The following is a 7,758-nucleotide window of genomic DNA, read 5'->3' as shown; positions in this document are numbered from 1 at the left end:
AGTAAATTTAAGAAACATGAAAATGCTTCTAAGTATTACAAAGGCTTTACAAAGAAATATGTGTAATAATGACAAGGAAGAAAGTCAGATGAAGGGCACCGTCTCTTCCAATATGAAAAGTCAGTTGTGGAACAGTTCCACATCCACATTTCTTGAAGGTAATCCTGCCCATAACAAGCCTTATCAAGAAGGAGAATTCTAATTTATTAATTGAAAGATGACACAACCTATTTCATAAACTCTGATTCAACTCTCCATATCCCATGAAGCACTTATCTGACAGAATAAACAAAAAATGGCTGTTTCTTTTCTGATTGAGGACCCATAACAGCTGAAACAACATTTATGCTTTGGCTTCTAAACATACCTGAAACCTGCTAGGTTTCTGATAGAAGTAACAATTAAAAGCTGACAAAATTATTCGAATCACTCAAGAAAAAATATTCCAAACAAGTTATCTAAATATCTCAAGCAAAACTGGAAACTTCTGGTTGCTTTTTCAACTATCACATCTTTAATCCAAAAGAGAAAGGACCCTGACTTTACATGCCAGCAGAAGCTGGAGAATCCTCATAACTGCTTCCCATTTCATCCTTAGTTTTTACCTAGCAATTCTGCTACTGGATCAGCTTCTCATGATTGATCTCTCTGAACACTACATTCAGCTTACTCCTAGCTCTCCTTAAAGTCTTTGCTTAACATTAAAACTACTTAAGAACAGTCATGACTGTCTTGGACATTTATTTTTAAGTGGGTGTTTTCAGGAATTTCCAATAATTCACCATCTTTTCAACTCTGCAACACTAAAGGATAAAAACAACATCAAAGCAAACTTTTAGCCTCCTCTTCAAAGCAGCAAGAACCAGTAACTGTCTTTATTTCAGAGTCCATGTCCGCTGCTTAATCATTTGGCTGGGGCCGTGCAATTGCTGTCCCTACTACTATCTTCTTCCTTGCAGCTTCTTCCTCACCACATAGAGTTCTACAAGATAAGTCTTTAAATTGTAAACTGCTCATTTTGCTGAGGAATACAGGATGTAGATAAAAAGCATAAATAAGAGGAAGCAGTAAAACCACATGGGAAGGAAAAGTCAACCAAATAACATGTAGATATGTGCAGCTCTTTGGCTTTTTATAGTAAAATATACAGAAAAATCTAACATCTATAGGCAAGCAGTCAACCAAGTGTCCAAAGGGGATACCACTTTGACCTATCCGCAAGAGAACAAAGCCTGAATTAAGGCAGGTGATGGTGAAAACTGTAAGATGAATTAGATAGGTTTTGGAAAAAAAATGGACAGCTTGGTGACTAGTCAGAAGTGGGAGGGGGTGTGGAAAGAGAGGAAGAGAGAGTCCAGAGTGACTTCCTATTTAAATTGGGCACTGGGTGAAAAGTGATGCTGTCACCAAGATTAGAAATCCAAGAGGAGCAGAAACAGTAAAGGTGGGAGGGTTCAGCTTAGGCTGCCAGTGGAGAAGTCCTGTGTGCAGTCCGGAAAAGGATATGGAGAGAAGACCAAGTTATACAAAGAGATCTGGAAGTCATCAATACACACGATGGAATATAAGAGTTCTTAATTGCTGTGCAGTTTCTCTGTACATGTACTGTCTTAAGCACTTAATATAATTCATTTATTCATCAAAACTCAATGAAAAGAAAATTATTCTCATGTTACAGATAAGTTGTTACTCAAGCAACTTAAGTTAAATAATTTAGGTTAAAAAGCTACAAAGTGAAAAAGCCAAGGCTCAAAGACAGTTTTGACACCCAAGTCTATATATTCTCAAACAGCTGTAGATTCCTTCACCTCGAAGGTACATGGTGAAAAGAAGGCCAATACAAACCGTGGGGGAACACCAACATCTCTGTGTAGGTAAGTCTCAGAATAACTTCCAAGTACCATTCCAAAAAGACCGTAAGCTGACAACTGACAAAAACTGCTCTCTCCTCCCTTTTCAGAGAAAGACCTGGTAGTTTTTCATACCTTTGAAGAGGACACCACATGTCTCAATTCACTCAATCCTGAAAACGGCCACTAAAAGTTCATTAGGTATATGACAGCGGTAATACAAATAGTGGTTTCATAGTTCTTATTTTGTTATAAACAACCTCTCATCCAGGATAAGCAGCTATTATTATTAGCTAAAAAGCCCGTTTTCTTCATAGTTAACCTAATAAGGATTTGACCTCAGCTAAAGTTTCTCCAAACATAAACACAAATGCCAAAGACCATTTGGTAACGGTACAGCAGGTACTCACCCACACATCACAGAGCCAGGCCTTGATGTGGAGACTTCAAAAGTACATGCTGTAATTTTTTTCTTGGTTGTGGATTTTTTTTTCCTAGAGTCCTATCCCTAAAGGATGGATATGAATTATGGATATTAATGTGAAAAAATGGAAAGGGAACAAAGTTGGAAAGAAGTGATACCATGGGGCAAAGATCCCATATGTAACAGGAGTGAAGAGACACGGGTCTAGCTGCCCCTTCACCACCACTCACTGAGTGACTGAGATAATTTTCTACTCATCTATAAAAATGCAGCCAGTAATAGAAATTACATCATAGGTCTGGTGTGAGGATTAAGTGATGTATGTAAAGCATTTAGTATACTCTCTGGTATAAAGTCCTCACTAAATAAAAGTTATTAGATGAAAAAATTTTGAAGAATAACATAACTTGTTAAAACCAATCTAATTTTACCTAGAGAGCCTCAATGGATTTGCTACCTGAGGCCACCAATGCTTTTTCCATCCTAATTATCCTCATCTTAGTGCTTTCAGGAAGTGGAAGATTTCTCTGTAGATTCAGGATACATGGTCACTCCTATTTAGCAAAACCAAAAAACAAACAGGTTAGTGTTGAATGAGCCATCATCTATCGACAATGAGAATCTAAAAGAACAAACCTGTAAAACCTACTGGTGGCAAAGACTTTAGAAAAGAACATCCAATTTGGCAGAGTGTGGATAAAGAGACCATTTCAGGGGCACCTGCGTGGCTCAGTCGGTGAAGCATCTGACTTCAGCTCAGGTCATTATCTCATGGCTTGTGAGTTCAAGCCCCGCATCGGGCTCTGTGCTGACAGCTCGGAGTCTGGAGCCTGCTTCTGATTCTGTGTCCCTCTCTCACTCTGCCTCTCCCCCGTTCGTGCTCTGTCTTTCTCAAGAATAAATAAAAAACATTAAAAAAATTTTTTTTTTAAAAAAGGCCGTTTCATACAATACTGACAGGATATAAATTGATAAAATTTTCTGGAGCAATTTGGCAATGCACAACAAAGGCCTTTAAAAATATGCTTAAGTTTTGAGGACCCGGCTGGTTCAGTTGGTAGAGAATGTGACTCTTGATCTTGGAGTCTTAAGTTCGAGCCCCACATTGGAGGTGGAGTTAAAAAAGAAAACGCTTATGTTTTGACCCAGCAATTTGCCCTAAAGAAAGAACAAAAGACTAGGCCCCCAAACTTAGGAACAATAGATTCCTTGATAAATTATTAACACAAAAACCTGAAAATGAGAACATAAAGGAACAACAGGACTTAGAAAAATAACATATGAGCAGCTGAAAACAACAAAATAGCAATAAGTTAATAACTATCAATAATTACTTTAAATGTAAATGGACTAAATTCTCTAATCAAAAGACACAGAGTGGTTTGAATGGATAAAAGAAAACAAAACCCAACTTTATGCTGTCTACAAAAGATTCACTTCAGATGTACGGGCACATATAGATTGGAAATGAAATGATAAGATCTTCCACGCAAAAATATACCAAAAGAGAATTGGCATAGTAATACTTATATGAGACAAAATACTTTAAAATAAAGACAGTAAAAAAGACAAAGAAGGGCATTACATAATGATAAAAGGGTCAATCCAACAAGACAACATAATATTTATAAGTATTTATACACCCAACATAGAAGCAACTAAACATATAAAGCAAGTATTAACAGCCCTAAAGGAAAAGGGAGACAAAGCAATACAATGAGGTAATAGAAGGACATTATAGTAGGACATCAACAAACAGATCATCCAGACAGAAAATCAATAAGTAAACATTGGCCTGGAATGACATATTAGATCAGATGGACTTACTAAATATAAACAGAGCATGCCATCCAAAAGCAGCAGCAAACACATTCTTCTCAAGTGCACATGAAACATTCTCCAGGACAGATCACATGTAAAGTCACAAAAACAATTCTTAATAAATTTAAGAGAACAAATCATATCAAGCATCTTTTCCAACCATAATGATACAGAACTAGAAACCAATTACAAGAATAAAACTGGAAAATGTGCAGATTAAACACTGTGCAACTGTGAACAACCAATGTGGGTCGATAAAGTAATCAAAGGAGAAATAAAAATACCTCAAACAAAAATGCAAACACAACATACCAAAATTTATGAGATGCAGCAAAAATAGTTCTAAGAGGGATCATAGCAATACAGGCCTACCTTAAGAAATAAGAAAAATCTCAAACTATCTAACTGCAAGAAATTAGAAAAAGAAAAAAAAAGCCCAAAATTAGTAGAAGGAAAAAAGTAACAGATCAGAGAATAAAAATGAAATAGACTAAAAATAACAGAAAAAGATCAATGGAACTAAGAACTGGTTCTTTGAAAAGATAAATATAATCTTAACACCTTTAGCTAGACTTATCAAAGAAAAAAGCTCAGATAAATAAAATCAGATTTTACAAAGATACCTCAGAAACATGAAGGATGTTGAGACTATTATAATTATATGCAAATAAAATGGACAACCTAGAAGAAATGGATAAATTCCTAGTGACATACAGTCTTCTAGGACTGAATCATGAAAAAATAAAGAATCTGAACAGACTGATTACTAGTAAGAGGACTGAATCAAAAATCAAAACCTCCAACAAATAAAAGTCTAGGACCAGATGGCTTTAAGGGTGAATTCTACCAAACATTCAAGGAATTAATACCAATAATGCTCAAAGTCTTCTAAAAAAAACTGAAGAGGAGAGAATGCTTCCAATCATTTTATGAGGCCAATATTACCCTAACCAATATCAGCTAACGACACCACAAGAAAAGAAAATTACAGGACAATATCCCTGATGAGCATAAATGCAAAAGTTGTCAAAAAATATTAGGAAACCAAATTTAACAATACATTAAAAGAACCATACACCATGATCACGTAGGATTTATTCCAGGGATGCAAGATGGTTCAACATCTGCAAATCAATTTCATATACTACGTTAACAAAATGAATGATAAAAATATCATCATCTCAACAGATGCAGAAAATAGCATTTTGAAAATTCAACATGTATTTACAACAAAAACTCTCCACAGAGTGAGTATAGAGGGAACATACCCTCTTTCGTAATGGTGATATATGGACAAGGTGAAAATAGACAAGCCCAGAGCTAACATCATACTCAGCGGTGAAACAGGAACATGAGAAGGATGCCCACTCTCGCCATTTTTATTCAAAACAGTATTGGAAATCTTATCAAGAGCAAGGAGGCAAGTAAAAAATTAACAAAGACATCCAAATTGGAAAGAAAGAAATAAAACTGCCACTATCTGTAGATGACATGATTTTATATATAGAAGAGCTTGAAGACTTTATTTTAAAAATGTTAGAATAAATGAATTCAGTAAAATTTCAGGATATGAAATTAGTATACAAAAGATCTGTTGTATTTCTATACACTAAAAATGATCTATCAGAAAGAGAAATTAATAATCCCATCTACAAGTGTATCAAAAAGAATAAAATAGGAATAAATTTAACCAAGGTAAAAGACCCACAGACTAAAAACTGTAAGACACTGATTCAAGAAAATAAAGATGACACAGACGGAAAGATATTCTCTGCTCACAGAAGAATAATGTTAAAATGTCTATACTACTCAAAGCCATCTACAGATTCAATGCAAACCATTTCAAAATTCAAATGGCATTTTTCACAGAAATAAAATAAATGATACTAAAATCTGTATGGAACCACAAAAGACTCCGGGCAACCAAAGCAAACTTGAGAAAGGACAAAACTGGAGGCATCACACTCCCCGATTTCAAGTTATATTACAAAGCTATAATAATCAAAACATTATATTAGCATAAAAAGAAAGAGCCCAGAAATAAACCCACACATACATGATCAATTAATCTATGACAAAGGATTAAAAAATATAAATGGGGAAAAGAACAGTCTCTTCAATAAATGGTGCTGGGAAAACTGGACAGCCACATGCAAAAGAATGAAACTGGACCATTATTTTATACCATACACCAAAATTAACTTAAAATGGATTAGAGAACTGAATGTAAGACCTGAAACCATAAAATCCCTAGAAACAAACATAGGTGGCAAGTTCCTTGACACTGACCTTGGTAATGATGTTTTGGATATGGCTCCAAAAGCAAAGGCATCAAAAGCAAAATACCTGTAAATTAACCAACTGAACCACCCAAGAAGGTTGAAAGAAAAACTTATTTTTTAATTTCAGGATAAAAGGTATCTTCCTCAAAAATTAATAGAAACATATAAACCAAATTTTAATGTTTATTGGTATAAAATTATGAGCAACTTTATCTTTTGCTTTATAAATATTTTCTGTAATTTCTACTGAAATGTGTATTTATTTTATAAATTAAAAAAGTTTATTTTAGAAGCTAAACTATCAGACCATTATGATATAATGCTAAAAGAGGGAACATAGGATTAAAAAACCCACACTGTTTATATCCCTTAATTCTACATAAATGTACGCATGGATAGAAAAAGTGGAAAATACAATAAAACATTAGCAGTGATATTCCTAGATGATAGAAACACAGATTTTTTTTCTCATTTATCATTTTCCATGTTTTCTAATTGTTCTCTAATAGGTATATAAGACTTTCAAACTAGAAAAAACTAGTAGAAAAAACTACTTTGAGTAGGAGGCACAAACTACTAGAAAAAACAAACTAGAAAAAACTACTTTGAGTAGGAATGTGTGTGCCCAGTGGACTGAGTTTTTGTGTAGACTATAATATTACAGGAACTACTGTGATGACCAGATAAAAGAGTGATTTTTGGCTGAAGAAACAGCTGAAGAATATTATAAGCTACCAACAGTAACAACTACTCACAACTATGATTTATCTTGAGAATCACCGGCCTACAAAATACTAAATGAGTGTTGAAGGAATTCTAAGATTACATATAAGAATTAAAAAATAAAATTTGCATGCTATGATTCTACAAAGTATAACTGTTTAAATGTAGAGAAAATATTTAGAGTAATTTTGTCTTGAGTATACAAAACATCATTAGGTTGGAGAAGATTAACTATTTTCTGTCCTATTAGAGAAAAGATAAAATGGTTTTAGTGGTAGGAAAGTTTTAACTACACCATCAGCCATGTAAGCCCAGAAAGATATAAGCTGAAAAATAAATCAAGATTTAGATCAACATAAAATTTAACACTCACTACATTGCTACCAGGTGGCTACTATCTCCTTGCCATTTGAAAACATAAACAGTGCTAGTGAAAATTCTATAGGTTAAAGGCTTTTTCTTACCAAAACCACAAAGTTAAACTGTAAATATGAAACCTCAGGAAGGGTAAGAACACTAGAGAAGAGTCTTTCCTCATTTTCCCAGAAACTTTAAATTGAATAAATCTATCTACCTTGTATAGATTAGTGGCAATGTCTGGCTTAGCAAATTTCTATAGATTTCTTTCTAGCTCTCTATATACTATGACAAAGCCCTA

Source organism: Felis catus, chromosome A1, assembly GCF_018350175.1.
Source record: "Felis catus isolate Fca126 chromosome A1, F.catus_Fca126_mat1.0, whole genome shotgun sequence".
NCBI classification, from domain to species: domain Eukaryota; kingdom Metazoa; phylum Chordata; class Mammalia; order Carnivora; family Felidae; genus Felis; species Felis catus.
This window is presented reverse-complemented; position numbering follows the sequence as displayed.